The sequence below is a fragment of the Mustela nivalis genome (genome assembly GCF_964662115.1).
Source record: "Mustela nivalis genome assembly, chromosome: 12".
NCBI lineage: Eukaryota > Metazoa > Chordata > Mammalia > Carnivora > Mustelidae > Mustela > Mustela nivalis.
The window spans coordinates 6,372,751-6,390,698 of NC_139031.1; the positions used below are offsets into that span (position 1 = coordinate 6,372,751).

The following is a 17,948-nucleotide window of genomic DNA, read 5'->3' on the forward strand; positions in this document are numbered from 1 at the left end:
GCATAGGTCCAGAGTAGGGAAGTATGACTAGCCTTGACTAGCCTCCATCGTCCCACAGCCGGACCCGAGAGTTTGTTGGAAGGTTCTAACACAGGGAGCAGCTGCTAGGAGACCCTCGAGCAAGGAACCAAGCTCCTCTACAGGGGAAGGCCTCACTTCAGGGTCCTCTCAGTACAAGAGCAGAAAATTCTGTCCAGTAGTGCAGGACAGCAGAACCAAGAAAGAGGCAGACAGACACGCAACATAGGCTCAATATTGGAAATGGATCACCATGAAGCAGGGGCTCTTTGAGATCCAGTACCCTGTGCCCAGCCGCCAGGTCCTCCCCGCCAGCGGACACCTGGGCTGGTCTTCGCTCACTCTCATCCCTGCAGAATCTGGGGCTGCAGCTTTCTCCCCGGCCACCCCGGTGCCTCCCCTGGGGGTACGCCCAGCCCTGAGAGCCTCTGATTAGTCCCAGGTCTTAGTCCCTGGGAAAGGAAAGCAAAACAGCAGCACATGCAGAAAAAGAAATAAAGCATCTTAGAGGTAGAGGAATGGGTAGGATCCCGTTGGTACCCGGTCATCACTACCGGCATCATCACCTGGGAAGAGGCGCGTTCACGCGGACACAGGTGCGCAGACGGGAGAGAGAGAGCAGCTTCTGACAGGTGGGGAGGCAGGTGCCCAGAGAAGGCGCTCCTGCAGCTCCCCGGGAGACCCACCATGGGAGCACAGCTGGGAAAGACTAGAATTAGGGACGTTTCTTAGGACAGAGGGAGCTGGAGGTGTAGCCCAGGAGTAGAGCATTTGACTGTACACCAGTAGGTCCCCGGTTCAAATCTGGCTATTTCTAGGTGGTGGGCCTTTCACTCCAGCGGAAGCACAGCTCCTGGCCACCCCTAGGCCTCCCTGCATCTATCTTTCTGACAAGTACTTAAGTGTGTCTTGTTTACCTCCTCAGCCACACTCATTTCCAGAAGGGATAGAGAAAATCTGCCCTAGGCTTTCTCAGTGTTTCCCCTGTGCCTAATTATTACCGTCCTGATTTTATTTGTTTATACCAAGCTTGCTTCAAAAACAAATGGAATCTGAGGCAGCTTGCAATAAAAGATACATAAAAGTCCAACCGCTCAAACAAGTATACACAGGACTGACTTATACGAGGTTGTCAGGAAGCAGAAGGGGGGGTGTCAGGGGCTGGGGGCTGGGGGCTGGGGGCTGGGGTCTGGGCAGTTACTGATGCACAGGGACAGGGTTTCAGTTCGGGAAGATGAAAAGGTCAGGAGGCGGACGGTGGGGATGGTTTGCACGACCATGTGAGTGTACTTAATGCCCCCGGACGGTACGCTAAACATGGTGAAGGCAGCGCATTTTATGTCATGTGTCTTTTACGACTATTTTTAAAATTGCAGGGGGGAGAAAAGGCAAGGACTGAACATTTAGGAGAGGAGGTGAATAATTATGCCCGAGAGCCCAGGTGAGGAGAAGCTACTTTTCCTGAATATAAATCCCATCTCTGAGCTTCCCGGTAACCAAACAGGAGTAGAAACATGCCCATTTAGCAACAGAGTGAAACAGACCATGAGCTCCGAAACAGAGCAGGCGCCCATACGCCAGGTCTTTATGGGTAGAACCCCGGTAGGGCATGATCCGCCTGCTGGCTGGAAAAGGGGGTTCTACAGAGGGCTTGCATGACTCTCTTAACAGCGTAGTAAAGTCATCCCTCGCTCAAGTGGAGTTCACGGTCAGCATGTCCTCGAGCCCGGGGCCCTTCAGCACCCGCTTCGCCGAAGCGAGCAGGAGCCTGGGGCCATTCGAAGTGTCGTCCAGGAGCTTTCTGGCAATGCTTAGAAATTCTACAACAATCTGACACCAGCCAGCTCGGGTGCTGGGGGGTGGGGGTCTCAAAGTCCGCAGGTCTGATGCGCCGCTATAGAGCCACGAGAGGTTTCAGGAAAATAAAGATAAAGCTGGTCCTTCACTGCAGAAAGTTGGAAAAGCTTTGCTCGACTTCATGCCCGCTCGGAGATGCGTCTGTCAGCAGCGTGGAGCATAAGGCCCGTCAGGGTGTAGCCCGCTGTGGCCGTCAGGGCCCTCGGGTCCAGCAACGGAAGCCAGATGGAGCCTCAGACGTGTATTGCAAATATCTGTCTCACCAGGGAAGAGGAGGGGGGAAGGCGTCTCCAGACTGCCCTTCTAGAACAACAGCCAGAGCCAAGCTGCAAACCCTGCGTGCTGAGGAGACACCCCCACCCCCCACCCCACCCCCATCACCCGGGGGCAAACTGTTTCCACCCGAAACCAGCACACGCTCCACATCTATCCCCAACACTCAAGGCACCATCCTGACACCAGGCTGACGCAGCTCCCCAATCAATTCTCTTCTATCAAAATGTAAATGTGCATAGGAAAACATTGAAAAGCTGGCAATGAACATTCTAGACATTGTTCAGTGAGCGGCGCCTTACCCCTGGGGTTCACTTTCTACCTTTGGAACGCAAGCCAGGTACAGACTTCGTGGTCTCAGATGGAAAGTTCAGGGATCTTGGAAAAGGAGTGTAGTTATGGCACGACAGGCTGTGGGTAGAGTTGCCCAGACCCAGCAGTTCTGTACGGAGCCTGAATAAGCAGCTTGTGTGTGGAAGTCTGAGTTTATTAATTACACACCACTTCTGACAGAAGGGGGTATAGCTCAGTGGTAGAGCATTTGACTGCAGATCAAGAGGTCCCTGGTTCAAGTCCAGGTGCCCCCTTTGAGAGCCTGATTTTTTCCTCCTTCACCTGAAATGACAAAATTGAGTGGTAATGACACCATCCCCTGGTTCCCCAAACAGGATGAGGCTGGGTTGAGTCTGTGTGGCCCAGCACCCCTAAGGTCATTCCAGAGACTCAGCACCACACTGAAGACTAAGGTCAAGACCAAATCCATCCTGAATGTCCTCGTCAAGAGTCTGCTTCCCCAGAGCCGCCGTGGTCCCAATTTCAGTATCATCCAGGGTCTAGTCTGGAGGCAAAAGTTACCTGTGTCATTTTGACGGAGAATTTAATATAAATAATTGTTAACGAGTGTATCAGTTTCCTAAAGCCGCTATAACAAAACTGGCTGCTTAAAACAACAGAAATTTCCCGGCCCACTGCTCGGGGGCCCAGGGTGGGAAATCAGGGTGCGGGCAGAGGGTCCTCCCTGCATCTCTCCAGCTTCTCGTGTCCGGTGGCCATTCCGTCTGCCCATGGTGGCTGTCACCCTCTGTGTCTCTCCTCTTCCTACAAGGACCCGGTCCTACTGTGCCCCGCCCCTCTCCACTGTGACCTCGTCAGAGCCAACTGTCTCTCCCATGACCCTGTCCAAGTAAGGTCGCATCCTGTGGTACCGAGGGAAAGATATCAGGAGATCTTTTTGGAGATCCAACCCCTAACAACCGGCACTAGAGAACGAAGGATGACAAGGAGAGACTGAGTGTCACGGAGTTAGTGCCTGGAAGAAACGTCTCCCGCTCTGGGGCCCAGGAAACAAACAGAGAAGGAGAACTTGGGAAATCTCACGGGCTTGGGGAGTTTCTCTGTGGATCCTGGCCTCAGATCCCTAAGGAGGCACTGGTGTCCCCGAAGAGTTTTGGCGAGGTGGGTCCTGTGAGCACCAGACCGCAGTCGGCAGTCACGGTTGCTCCTGGGACGGACTGCCGCTGCTAGGTGACGCCGGCAGGAGCCACAGCAGGCACAACAGGGGCTCCGGCTGGCTCCGACCCTCCTGCGTCCCTCCCAGAGCCCTGCTGGGGACCACCCAGGAAGCCACCCGGTAAAGGATAAGGGTGGTTTACAGAGTCCCAGCACGGCAGGGCTGAGCACAGAAAGGGGGACTTCGAGCCTAGGGACAGTCATTTCCTCAGGTGGCTTGTCTCAGCCAGCAGCGTAAGGGCTGACCACATGGAGATCTGAGGCCATGAGACAGGGCTCTGCCTGTATCCGAAGGAGTAGCATCGTGCGGGGAGCTCTGACCCAGCGCCAGCCCGTGTGTCTTCTACCTTTTAAGTGGTGCAGACTTAGCCAACCACTGGGCATTCTGAGTCTCTGTTTTCAGGTGCGCAGCACAGGAACCACAATACAGATGTTACGGTAGATCCTTCCAGCCGTCGGGGAAGGCTTCCCAAGTTGCTGCTTGCCGAGGATCTGCAGATGGAGAAGCTGCGGAGCTGGGGGAGAAAGCAACCTGCTGCTGCTGCTTCTAAGCAGGGACAGGAGTTGGCAGGACAGCACGTCCTGCAACTCAGCCGACTGAGCTGCAGGGGCATCTAGGGCTGGAGTTCTGGGCGTGGCTGTACAGGGAAAGGGTATTAACTGGATCTCCTGGTAGAGCAGGGGGTATAGCTCAGGGGTAGAGCATTTGACTGCAGATCAAGAGGTCCCCAGTTCAAATCTGGGTGCCCCCTAGTATTTTAGCAAATAGTGGTGCTAAAGAAGTTGCAGTTTCCTCTCCTCTTGCTGAATCTGGTTTCTGAGCTTTCCTGCGAAGAGTGAAGAAGCAGAGATCACACCCGAGCAGGCAGCTCTGCTCTGGTGACATGTTTGTCCCCTCACTGACCTCCCCTCACTTGGTCCTGCACACGCCAGCGTGTACTTGGTCCCCTGGCTGAGGGTGAGGACTCTGTGCTTGAAGGTAGCCAGAAGGAAATCCAAGATCATCTATAAAAGGACTGTGTTTTGGGCACCTGGGTGGCTCAGTTGGTTGGTGACTGCCTTCGGCTCGGTTCATGATCCCGGAGTCCCGGGATTGAGTCCTGCATCAGGCTCTCTGCTCAGCGGGGAATCTGCTTTTCACTCTGACCCTCCCCTTTTTGTGCTCTCTCTCTCTCAAATAAATAAATAAATTCTTTACAAAAAAAAAAAAAAAAAAAGGACAGTATTGCAACTGCTGTATGTCTTATCAGCCGTTGCAAAGGAAGCCAGAAAGTAGTGCTATAACACATTCCATATGTTGCGAGGAAATCACAGTCGGCTCTGAATTCTATTCCCAGCCAAACTATTCTTCAAGAACAGACAAAAGCTGAATGAGTTTACTTCTAACAGACTCTCACTAAAGCAAATTTTAAATATATACTTTATTTATTTATTTTTAAAAATTTTATTTATTTACTTGACAGACAGAGATCACAAGTAGGCAGAGAGGCGAGCTGGGGCAGGGGGAGCAGGCTCTCCGCTGAGCAGAGAGTCCCAGGACCCTGAGATCATGACCTGAGCCAAAGGCAGAGGCTTAACCCTAAATATATACTTTAGAGAAAAGAAAAGTGATCCCAGCATGGGAGGTTTGAGACACAAAAAGGAATGTTGAACAAAGAAATTATAAGATATGCTGGGTGACTCAGTGGGTTAAGCTGCTGCCTTCGGCTCAGGTCATGATCTCAGGGTCCTGGGATCAAGTCCCGCATTGGGCTCTCTGCTCAGCAGGGAGCCTGCTTCCCTCTCTCTCTCTCTCTGCCTGCCTCTCCATCTACTTGTGATTTCTCTCTGTCAAATAAATAAATAAATAAAATCTTTAAAAAAAAAATTAAGATATGTAAATAAATCTAAATAATCATTTACCATGTAACACAATATTAATGTCTAATTTATAAAGTTTTTTTTAAAAGATATAACTAAAGTAAAAATACTGGTTAACAATAACATCTAAGGAGCAGAGTGATAAGAGTGAAAATCCTTACGTAATTTGCGAGGAAGATAAAAATATTGATTACCATTAGAATTTTAAGATTTGAAAGCAGAAATTTCTAGTGTATCATTTCAAAAGTTGTGATTTTGCCAGGCAAAAGGGGATAAAAGAAGGCAGGGTATATGCTGACAGTCTCGCTAAACACTCATTAACTCTAATAATTTCTTTGTTGATTCGTTTTGATCTTCAATGTATACACTCACATCAGCTAAGTAGTTTGCAAGTTTTGTTTCCGACGTTCCAGACCTTACAGACTTTTTCCTTACCTTGTTGTACTGACTAGAACCTCCAGTGTAATGTTGAATAAGGGTATTGACAGTAGATATCTTGACTCATTCTGATTTCAAATGAAAGCTCTCAACATTTTGCCGTTAAGTACATCTCATGAACTATACTTTTTCTAAGCAGTCTTTATCAAATTAAAGAATTTTTCTTCAATTTCTAGTTTGCAAAAATAATTGTCATGGATTGGTGTGAGATTTTATCAAAACCCCCTTTTGCATCTGTTTAGATAATCATATGAGGGGCGCCTGGGTGGCTCAGTGGGTTAAGCCCCTGCCTTCAGCTCAGGTCATGATCCCGGGGTCCTGGGATCGAGCCCCACATCAGGTTCTCTGCTCAGTGGGGAGGCTGCTTCTCCCTCTCCCTCTGCCTGCTTCTCAGCCTACTTGTGATCTCTGTCTGTCAAATAAATAAAATCTTTTTTAAAAAAAGGATAATTGGGGCAATTATCTCTCTCTGTCAAATAAATAAATAAAATCTTTTTAAAAAGTATTTACTTTATTAAAAAATTTAAAAAGGATAATCATATGATTTCTCTCTTTTAGTCTATTTACATGGTGAATTGCACTCATTGCTTTTAAAAAAAAAATTATTTATTTGACACAGAGAGAGAGAGAGACCACAAGAAAGGGAACACAGACCAGGGGAGAGGAAGCGGGAGCATTTTAGCAAATAGTCGTGCTAAAGGCAGGCCTCCTGTCAATCAGGGACCCAATGTAGGGCTCGATCCCAGGACTGCGGGATCATGACCCAAGCTGAAGGCAGATGCTCAATGACTGAGCCACCCAGGCACCCAACACTCATTGTTTTTTTGTAAAATCAAATGTACTTTGCATTTCAGATATAAATCCAATTTAGTCATGAAGTCCTACTCTCTCTCTCTCTCTCTCTCTATATATATATATATTTGTGAATTCTGTTAGATAATAATTTAATTTCTGTACCTATGTTTATGAGTGAGATTAGCCTATGCATACTTTATTCTGTCCTTGTTGGGTTTTGGTATCAAGATTGCACTAGTCTTGGGGCACCTGGGTGGCTCAGTGGGTTAAGCCTCTGTCTTCGACTCAGGTCATGCTCTCAGGGTCCTGAGATCGAGCCCCACATCTGGCTTCTACTCAGCTGGAAGCCTGCTTCCCCACCTCTCTCTGCCTACTTGTGATCTCTCTCTGTCAAATAAATAAATAAAATCTTAAAAAAAAAAAAAAAAGATTGTGCTAGTCTCACAAAAGGAGTTATAGAATGTACATATCTTTCTATTCTTAGATTTTTATGTAAAAATAGTTATTGCTTATTTAAGTATAAGACAAAACTCACCAGTAAAACCGTCTTGTCTGAATTCTTTTGTGAAAAAGTTTCAAATGACAGTTTGACTAAAACAACTACTTAAAACTTAGAGGACGATTCAGCTTTTCTATTTTTTTCTTGTGTCAGCTTTAAGTTGTATTTTTTTAAGTTCTTGCTCAATTTCAGCATAGCGTAGTAGCAAAAGCTTTGGACTCCTAAGACATAATACATGGGTTCAAATTCTAGGTTCTGAGTGGACTTGGTGAAATTTATTAACTCCCTTAGCCTCAGTTTTGCCATATATAAAATGGGCATGATGATAGAAATGAGCACAGTGTTAGTCCTCATTTGTGGAGATGTTATGAAAATAGAATAAATTAATATGTTTAAAGTACATAAAATCATGCCTGCCACATAGTAAGTTCCTTCTTCATGTTAGATTTTTAAATTTTTTGTATATTTTTGTATATTTTTTGTATATTTTCATAATGTCAAGTATTCATTAAAGTCTAAAGAATTTGCAGTTTTTCTTTTTAATTTCTGATACAGGTTTATTTGTTTCTGCTTATTTTTCTTAGCAATTTCACCAGAGGTTAATCTATCTTTTCTTTTCAAAAACCAACTTTTGGCTTTGTTAATCCTGTCTATTTTGTGCTCTTTTTTTTAAAGTCATTATTTGTCTGCTTTCTAATTATTTTTTTTAAGGTTTTATTGATTTATTTGAGAGAGAGCATGAGAGAGAGAGAGAGAGAGCTGAGAAGGTCAGAGGGAGAAGCAGACTCCCCATGGAGCTGGAAGCCTGATGTGGGACTTGATCCCAGGACTCTGAGATCATGCCCCGAGCCGAAGGCAGCGGCTTAACCCACTGAGCCACCCAGGCACACTTGTGTTTGTTTTCTATTTCATTAATTTCTGCTCTTCCCTTTCCTTTCTTCTCTCATATGTTCTTTTATGCAGTTTTTCTAACTTCTTGAGATGGATTCTTAGTTTATGTCTATTCTTTTCCAGCATAGTGCTCAAAGCCACAGGTATTTCTCTAAATGCTGATTCAGTGTCCATCAACGGACGAATGGATAAAGAAAATGTTACACATAAACACACACACACACACAGTGGAATATTATTCAGCCATTAGAAAGAAAGAAATCCTGCCATCAGTAACTACATGGATAAAACTGGAGGGCATGGTATTAAGCAAAATAAGACAGAACCCCGCAAAAAATGTAAATACTGTATGGTATCACTTATATGTGGAATTTTTTAAAAAGTCAAACCCAGAAACAGAGAGTAGATTGATGATTGCCCAGGCGTGAGGGGTAGAAGAAATGGGGGGGGGGGTGTTGATCAAAGGGTAGAAACTCAGTTATAAGGTGAGTAAGTTCTAGAGAGCTCATGTACAGATAGGCATTACATTACAGTTAATAATACTGTATTGTAAACTTGGAAGTTGCTAAGAGGGGAGATCTTAAACTTTCACACACACACGCGCGCGCACATTCACACAGGTAATTATGTGGGGTTATGGGTGTGTTCAATAACGTTTTTTGTTTCAGTCCGTCACTACCATAAATTATGCAGCTGAGTTTCTCCCACATTTGGGGAAATTATGGGGCCAGCACATTCAGAGCGCAGTGAATGAGCCTCACCCCGGAAAAAGCACCTTCATGATCATTCATGGTCTCTCCCCTGCCTGGTAAGTGTGGGTGTGTTAATTGACTTGATTTTGGTAATCATTTCACAATGTATAGTAAATCCTATCATTACACTGTACAGTTTATATGACAATTCTATTTGTCAATGACACCTCAATAAAGCAAGGGGGAAAGAAACTGAATATTGTAAATTATTCATGACACTTTTCTGTTAATTAATGAGAAAGGTATGTAAAATTTTTCCACTCTAATTCTAGACATGTTTATTTCTCTTGGCTATTCTTTTCTTTTTTTTAAGATTTTATTTATTTATTTATTTGACAGAGAGAGATCACAAGTAGGCAGAGAGAGGAGGGGAAGCAGGCTCCCAGCTGAGTAGAAGCCAGATGTGGGGCTCGATCTCAGGACCCTGAGAGCATGACCTGAGTCGAAGACAGAGGCTTAACCCACTAAGCTACCCAGGCACCCTCTCTTGGTTATTCTGTCAAGTTTTTGCCTTACAAATTTTGAAGCTTTATTACTAGAAGCATAAAAATCGGGAATTCTTACATCTTCCTGTTAAATTCAGCCTTTGGTTATTAATAATTTATCTTTTATCTCTAGTAATATTTTATTATTTAAAGAATATTTTGTCTGGGGGCACCTAGGTGGCTCAGTCGTTAAAGTGTCTGCCTTCAACTCAGGGCATGATCCCAGGGTCCTAGGATCGATTCCCACATCGGGCTCTCTGCTCAGCGGGGAGCCTGCTTCTCCCTCTCTCACTCCCTCTGCGGGTGTTCCCTCTGCTGTGTCTCTCCCTGTCAAATAAATAAATTAATTAATTTAAAAAAAAAGACTATTTTGTCTGATAGTAAGATATACCTGCTTTCTTTTTGTTAGTGTTCTGTCAGTCAGATATTTTTTCATCCTTTTACTTTTCAATCTTTCTGTATCCCAAATTTTAGATGTCTTTTGTAAATAGAATACAGTTGGCGGGTTGTTTTAATCCCAGTATGATACTCTCTGTCTTTCAACCTGGGACACTTGCTTTATGTACTTCTGATGTAACTGCTGATGTATTTGCGTTCAAGTCCACCTCATTTTATGCTTTCAATTTACAGTGCTTGTGCTGCTTATAGTACTTATACTTTATGTTTTTCTCTCTTTCTTCATTTTTTTTGTTTGAGATTTTTCTAACACTATTATTTTCCCCTCCTGGTTTGAAAAATATAAATGCTATTTCTTCTTTTTTTAGTGATTATGCTAGAAATTCCATGTGCATAGTTACTTCTCAGAGTCTGTGCCTAACCAATGGCTTTACCCTAGGCACAGGTAATACAAGCATTTTAGAAAACTTAAAAAAATTTTTGTTGTTGTTGTTTACAATTTTTTTAAAGATTTTATTTGACACAGTGGTGGGTGAGGGGTGGAGAGCAAGCACAAGCAGGGGGAGTGGGGCAGGCAGAGGGAGACACAGATTCCCCACTGGGCAAGGAGCCCGACGTGGGGCTGGGTCTCAGGACCTTGCGATCATGACCTGAGCTGAAGGCAGCCGCTTAACTGACTGAGCCACCCAGGTGCCCCAGTATCTTAGAATACTTTTAACTGGACTTACTTTCCTCCCAACTTATATGCACTTTTTATCTTCTACATCATCCCATAAGTTGTGTTAACCTCATTATTGTTACTTTTTTACAGTCAATGTTCACTTAGATTTATTCATAATTTTACTATTTCTTTGCCTCTGTCTTCCTTACTACATCTGTCCTTCCATACAAATCATTTCCCTGCTGCTTAGAATATACTTTTTAGAATTTCTTTGCGTGCCTGCATGTGATGGATGAGTTATTTCCGTTTTTATTAGTCCGAAATTGTCTTTATTTTACCTTCACTCCTGAAGGATTTTTTACCTGAGTACAGAATTTTATGTTAACAGTATTTCAGTAGATGTAATTCCACTGCCTTCTGGTTTCCATTATCACTCTAGAGTACTCAGTTGTCAATCTCATTGGAACTCATTGAAAATAATGTGTTTTCTTTTTACTATGCTTTTGAGTTTCTTGTCTGTGATTTCCTGCAATTTTATTACAGTAACTCTGGGTATGGATTTAATTTTGTTTCCTATGTTTGAGATTCACTGGGGTTCTTGAATGTCAGCATTGGCGTCTTTCCTAAGTTGCAAAATAGTCTTAGCCTTTGTGTCCTCAAATATTGTCTCTACTTCATTCTCTCATTTTCTCTTCCAAGAGTCCATTTAAATGTACATTAGACCTCCTCATTGTAGCCTCTAAATTTGTTACTCTCTATTCTGTGTTTGCCATATTTTTCCTTGCATGCTTTATAATGGATGTGTTTCATCCCAATGTTCTAATTCACCAGTTTTCTCTTTGGCTGAAACCATTCACTGACTGTAACATGGACAGCTCATTGAAGTTTTAATTTTAGTTATTGATTTTTAGATACACATTTTTTATGTTGTTCTCATATCTTCTTAGTTACTTCTTATGTTTTCCAGCTTCCTACTGAAAATTTCAAGCTTGTCTCTTATCTTCTTGAAAGGAGCTAGCACTTTTTTTTTTTTTATACAGTGTGTTTCTGGCTGTTCTAATATTAAAAAGTCCCTTCCTTGTGTTTAGTTCTGTGGTCTGTTGTTTCTATTGATTTTCATTGATGATTTTTGCCTCCTTGTGTACATAGCTATTCTTGATTACATACTGAACACTGTATTCGAAAATGTATTTGTAGGACTAATTTGAAGCCAGGTGGAGATGATAGTATCCTTCATTTGTTTTTTCCAGAGATCTGTGGGGCTCTAGTAGTCAGGATACCTTAATATAATTTCAAGGCTTGAGTTTCTGGGTCATCCCGATGTCACAAAGACCAGCGACAAATTCTTGCAAGGACTGTTTTGGTTCAGTTTGCCTTTCCTCCTTAGGGTCCCAGCCCAAAGCCAGAGATGGTTTACCCTTGTCCCTACTCTTGGTGGGCCCAGAACTCTGACTTCTATCCTCCTGGCCCTGAGAGACTTCCAGAAATTCACTTAGCCTCTCTTGGACAGAAAACCAGGGCCAGGGTGAAAGCAGCCTCTCCTGCGGAGCTTTATCCTTCTGTTTCCCATTTGTTCTGAATCTCCATCTTGTACTTCATATTTAGCTAGTTAGCTCTTTGAGGCTTTTGTTGAGTTGTTTGTAATACTTTCCCAGCTTTTTTATTTGTCGTCATAGGAAAGATTGGTTCAAATTACCTCTTCATCAAGGAACATGGAAATTCCTCTGCGGGATTCTTGATACCATTATATGTGTTTTAAATATTTTGACTACATTTTTAATAATTATTATATAAATTAGGGCCTACTCCTTGGCATTCTCACCAAGGAAATATGGATGCAGGTTTAAAAAAAAAAAGTGGGGGGCACCTGGGTGGCTCAGTGGATTAAGCCGCTGCCTTTGGCTCAGATCATGAGCTCAGGGTCCTGGAATCAAGCCCCGAATTGGGCTCTCTGCTCAGCAGGGAGCCTGCTTCCCCCTCTCTCTCTGCCTGACTCTCTGCCTACTTGCAATCTCTCTCTCTGTCAAATAAATAAATAAAATGTTTTTTAAAAAAGAAAGGAAGGAAGGAAGAAAGAGTGGTAAGAGAGAAAAGAAGAACGGAAAATCAAGTGGTCTAAGTCTGCCCTCTGACAGATTCCCAGGGAGAAGACAGGGGCTCTGTTTTGATATGCTAACTCTTTTTTTTTTTTAAGGTTTTATTTATTTATTTGACAGAGAGAGATCACAAGTAGGCAGAGAGGCAGGCAGAGAGAGAGGAGGAAGCAGGCTCCCACCAAGCAGAGAACCTGATTCGGGGCTCATTCCCAGGACCCTGAGATCATGACCTGAGCCGAAGGTAGAGGCTTAACCCACTGAGCCCCCCAGGCGCCCCAGATATGCTCTCTAACTCTTACAGTCACTTCTGGGCAGTAGGAAGGTACATATCCACACTTCACAAGTGGCTTTCACTCTCTCTTTCTCTTCACAAGAGATAACTTTCTCCCTGGAGATTATAACAAGGTTGAGAAAATGAGACACCAAGCGAAAGGAAGTCTCCGCACACACCATGAAAGGCCAGAGTCTCCAGGTAGGTAAGAGTGGACTGAGCCAACTTCATCAGCCCCTTCACTGAAATGTGACCCCAGAGGTTATTGTCTGGATGATGCTCAAGGAAAGATTCTTGGAGCCGATCCTGGTGCAGAGCCTAAATTTTTATCCCAAGACAAAGAGCATTAATTTAATGGTTATACGTTGGGGGCAAGAGGCAGAAATGCCAGCACCTGCTTCAATCATTTAGGAAGTAAGAAAGGGGGCACCTGGATTTGAACCAGGGACCTCTTGATCTGCAGTCAAATGCTCTACCCCTGAGCTATACCCCCACCTGTTGATGGCGTCTCAGTATCACCTTTTCACCCGTGCACTGCACTCGGGATCTCTGTGCCCATATTTGGCTGGTTTTTTCCTGCATGTCCCAGGAGGTGGCAAGTCTCCTCCACTGTTGTCCACTTTCCTCTCTTCCCCTCTCAGCCTTAACTAGTTCTCCTCTCTCCTGCTCTCTTCCTCAGGCTGTAGCAATGCCATCAACCTTTACACTTACATTGAAGATCATTCAAGCCTATAGTAGTCTTTCTCCCTAGGCTGGCACATAGTTATCGGAAAAATATAAATCGGAAAAAATAAAATAAATCGCTTTCTGGGTCCTAAGGGAACCTCACGCTCCGTGCAGGGACAGCCTCCTCCATTCTCCAAGCCTCGGGAGGGGGTTTCATTCCCTCATTCACTCAGCAAACACTCTTGGAGGCCGACTGGTGCCAGGCTCCGTCATCCACGTTGAAGACACAGACTACTAAAGCATTATCCCTTTTCCTCAAAGAGTCTTAGTCCAAAGAGGAGACAAACCCACGAACCGAAGTATTTCCACAGAGTGCCGAAAGTCCAAGCAGAGAGCTGTGAGAACAGGGAGTGAGAGGCTCGGCAGCTTGGAAGTCGGGGCAGGGGGCCTTTCTGGAGGAGACGGACAAGGACGACCCTGCTAAATTGAAGGAGCTGGGAAGGCCGAAGAGGACTAAGACCATAGGAGGAATAAAAACAAACAAACAAAAATATGTTTTTAAAAAGTGCATCTTGAGGGGCTCCTGGGTGGCTCAGTGGGTTAAAGCTTCTGCCTTCGGCTCAGGTCATGATCCCAGGGTCCTGGGATCGAGCCCCGCATCGGGCTCTCTGCTGAGTAGGGAACCTGCTTCCCTTCCTTTCTCTCTCTGCCTGCCTCTCTGCCTACTTGTGATCTCTGTCAAATAAATAAATAAAATCTTTTTTTAAAAAAGTGTGTCTCGAGATCAGTGAGACTAATATCAAAAGGGAAGATCTGCTCGTCACGCCGGGAAACATCTCAGAAGTCTGGGTTCCTGCTAATGCAATGAGGGTGCTCCCAGACATTGCTCCTGGGAAAGCCTGTGACACGGCGTGACTAGCTGTGACCTCAAGGAACCCTCACAACACCCTCCCTGCTGTCCAGTCCTAGAGATGAGGACAGAAGAGAATCCAGGCACAGAGGCTTCAGAAGGACTTGCCTTCTTCTCGTGTGACCACTTCACAGCCAAAAGGGACTTTGGCAAGGGGGCACCTGGATTTGAACCAGGGACCTCTTGATCTGCAGTCAAATGCTCTACCCCTGAGCTATACCCCCAGGCCTGCCTTTGAACCTTAATTGCACCTCTTGAACTGTGCAGTTGCCTTGTTCCTGGGCTGCTATGAAGTTCCTGGAGGCAGGCGCCCGCCCCGTGACCGCCCGGCTCTCCCTGCCATCACTCACGCATCCGTCCACACAAAACGCCTACTAACCAGCTTCTCCGTGCCAGGCTCGTCCTTCCTTCTCCTCCCATTTCCTCTTCCTCCCTCTCTGGCTCACTTACCTCGCCCCCCTCCCCGTCTTTGCTGTGCTGGGCAGTCACGGGCTGGCCCATCCGGGCAGACCCTTGGTCCTCTCCTCGCTCCCTGCACTGCTCCGCACGGATGCAGGAGCAGCTCTGGGACAAGAACCCGGTCCTGACACCACACCCCGAGGCACAGAGGACCCGCTTTGTCCCTGCCCACCCTACGCTCGGCCACTGAAACTGCTAAGTACCGGGCGGGAATCAGGTGGGCCAGTTCCAGATTCCTGCTCCGGGAGAAGTCCATTGAGGAGGGGCGGGACCCTGGGACAGCTTGCTTGCGGTCCCGGGACACGGAGAATGGTGGCTTCCAGGATGCCACGCAGAGACAGGCAGCTCTGGTGAGACCTGTTTGAGCAAACAGGCCCGAGGGGTCGGCAGGGGAGAGAAGCATCTCGTTGGGCTTGGCCCTTGGGAGATGGCCACGAAGGGGAGACCCAGAGGCAAGACTGTAGGGGGACAGTGTGTGGGACAGGCAGAGCTGCTGGGCCCTGGCGCCGGGAAGGGACAGTTCTCCGACACCGTTCTCGCGACCTGTGGTCACTAAGAAGGAAACCATAAGTGAAAATAGCCAAAACGTTAAATTTCTCAGGAAAGCAAGAAATATGGGCTGTAGGCAGCACGGGGCTGTGCTGTTGTCACCGTGATAAAGTGAGTTCTGGCAGAACAGGTCACAGCAGCAGCAGGCACAGAGGACAGGATGCGAGGCTCTCTGACCCGCTTGTTACACACGATGTCCAAAGGCGCTGCTCCTGCTGCGTCATGGTGGGGGAAGAGCGGGCAACTTTGACGCTGTCATACTGAAAACCAGAAATATTGGGGCTTTTACATAGAAAATTTCATCAAGTTTTTACTGACACGTCATACTGTCAGCCATCAAAGAAAATCGGTTCCTTTCTGAGACGGAGAGCCGGTGGCGTGACTCGAGGGAGGCAAACATTTCTTAAATGTGACACCAAAAGCTCACTTGATAAACTGGACTTTAATTAAGAACCTGTGCTCTTTGAGTTAATTTTAATTAAATTAAAAACTCGTGCTCTTTGAAAGACACGGTTAAGACAATGAAAAGGCAAGTGACGGAGAGGAAGTATTTGCAAGCCGCATATCTGATACAGGACTGGCACCCACAGACAGAAAGAGCCTTCAAAACTCAATCATGGGGCGCCTGGGTGGCTCAGTGGGTTAAAGCCTCTGCCTTCAGCTCAGGTCATGTTCCCATGGTCCTGGGATTGAGCCCCACATCGGGGCTGCTCAGCAGGGAGCCTGCTTCCTCCTCTCTCTCCTCTGCCTGCCTCTCTGCCTGCTTGTGATCGCTCTCTGTCAAATAAAGAAGCAAAATCTTAAAAAAAAAAAAAACCCTCAATCATAAAAAAACAAACAAGCCAAAGGAAAAAATGGACGAAGGATCCAAGCAGATACTTGACAAAAGGAAACATATGATGTTGGGGTGCCTGGGTGGCTCAGTGGGTTAAAGCCTTCAGCTCAGGTCACAATCCCAGGGTCCTGGAATCAAGTCCTGCATCGGGCTCTCTGCTCAGTGGGGAGCCTGCTTCCTCCTCTCTCTCTGCCTGCCTCTCTACCTACTTGTGAGCTCTGCCTGTCAAATAAATAAATAAAATCTTTAATAAAAAAAAAGAAAACATATGATATTATTAAGCCCATAAAAATAACCTCAACATCAGTAGTGATGAGGGAAATAAACATTAAAACCACGATGAGAGATCACCTTGTGCTAGAATGTAAATCAGAAAGACTGCCCGTGACCAGTGTTGGCGAGGATGGGGGGCAGCTGGAACATGCATTCGCTGCAAGGCCGGCGTGAAACGGTGTGGCCACCCTGGAGAACGGTTCAGCAGGTCCTTAAAGGGTGAGGCACACCCCTTGCGTAGGACCCAGATACTACACTCCCAAGGATTTCCCTGAGCGGAATGAAGGCGCACAGCCAGGCATGGGTGCACAAGTGTCCGCAACAACTTTATTTCAAAAGCCAAAAGCTAAGGGCGCCTGGGTAGCTCAGTGGGTTAAGCCTCTGCCTTCAGCTCAGGTCATGATCTCAGGGTCATGGTATCGAGTCCCGCATCAAGGTCTCTGCTCAGCAGGGAACCTGCTTCCTCCTCTCTCTGTGCCTGCCTCTCTGCCTACTTATGATTTAAGCTTGGGGCGCCTGGGTGGCTCAGTGGGTTGAAGCCTCTGCCTTCGGCTCAGGTCGTGATCCTAGGGTCCTGGGATAGAGCCCCGCATCGGGCTGTCTGCTCCGCGGAGAGCCTGCTTCCTCCTCTCTCTCTCTCTCTGCCTGCCTCTCTGCCTACTTGTGATCTCTGTCTGTCAAATGAATAAATAAAATCTTTAAAAAAAAAAAAAAAAAGCCAAAAGCTGATAACAACTCAAACGCTTACCAACAGGTGAGAAGGCCCACGACAGGATAATTCTCATGGATAAAAATGAAGGGACTGTTAATACATGGAAACACAGGGATAGACCTCAAATAATTATCTCTAGTCAAAGAAGCCAGACCCAAACCGAACAAGCAAAGAAAGGAGGGGTGCAGTACATATGCTCTGATTCCACTTACAGAAAATTCTACAAAATGAAACCTGGATGTGAACACACAAAGCAGGTCCGAGGTTGCCTGGAGCTCTGGCAGGATTTTAAAGGTCTAGAGGCCGAGGGGTGGGCGATTCCGGCTCGGACACACAGTGTGTTTCATCCCTGTCCCACCAGCCGCTCCCTTCCCAAAGCTCTGCAGCCCCCCAGCCCCCCATGGGCGGCCCCACCCCCACCCCCGCTCTCTCCCAGTAGCACCAGCAGACATCATTTGCTTTCACATCTAGCAAGGATATTCGCTGCTCCTGGACCACTCGTCCTCTCGTCCATCGGCGAAACTGAAGAATGCATCACGGATTCCTCCAAGCACATGGAGTCAGAGGTGGTTCTGTGACCCAGCCCCCAGCCCCCCATCTCCTGGAGCCTCTTGGGAGTGCTCCAAGCGGCCTGTCAAGCTCCTTGTCAATCTGCCCAGGACATGAGCCCCACCTGGGGTTTCCCTTCCTGCCATCCCGCTGTCTGTTCACGGCTCCTCCTCTCTAAACAGGGAGCTCTGCTC

General features: G+C 46.3%; 1 long non-coding RNA gene across 1 annotated transcript; it reads left to right on the top strand.

The window, feature by feature from the left end:
• The first annotated feature begins 3,344 nt into the window (after positions 1 to 3,344).
• On the top strand, positions 3,345 to 14,003 carry LOC309845504. The gene is made up of 4 exons (XR_014301311.1): positions 3,345 to 3,603; positions 8,809 to 8,948; positions 12,905 to 13,002; positions 13,789 to 14,003. It is a non-coding gene; the product is annotated as an uncharacterized lncRNA (long non-coding RNA).
• The last annotated feature ends 3,945 nt before the right edge of the window (positions 14,004 to 17,948 follow it).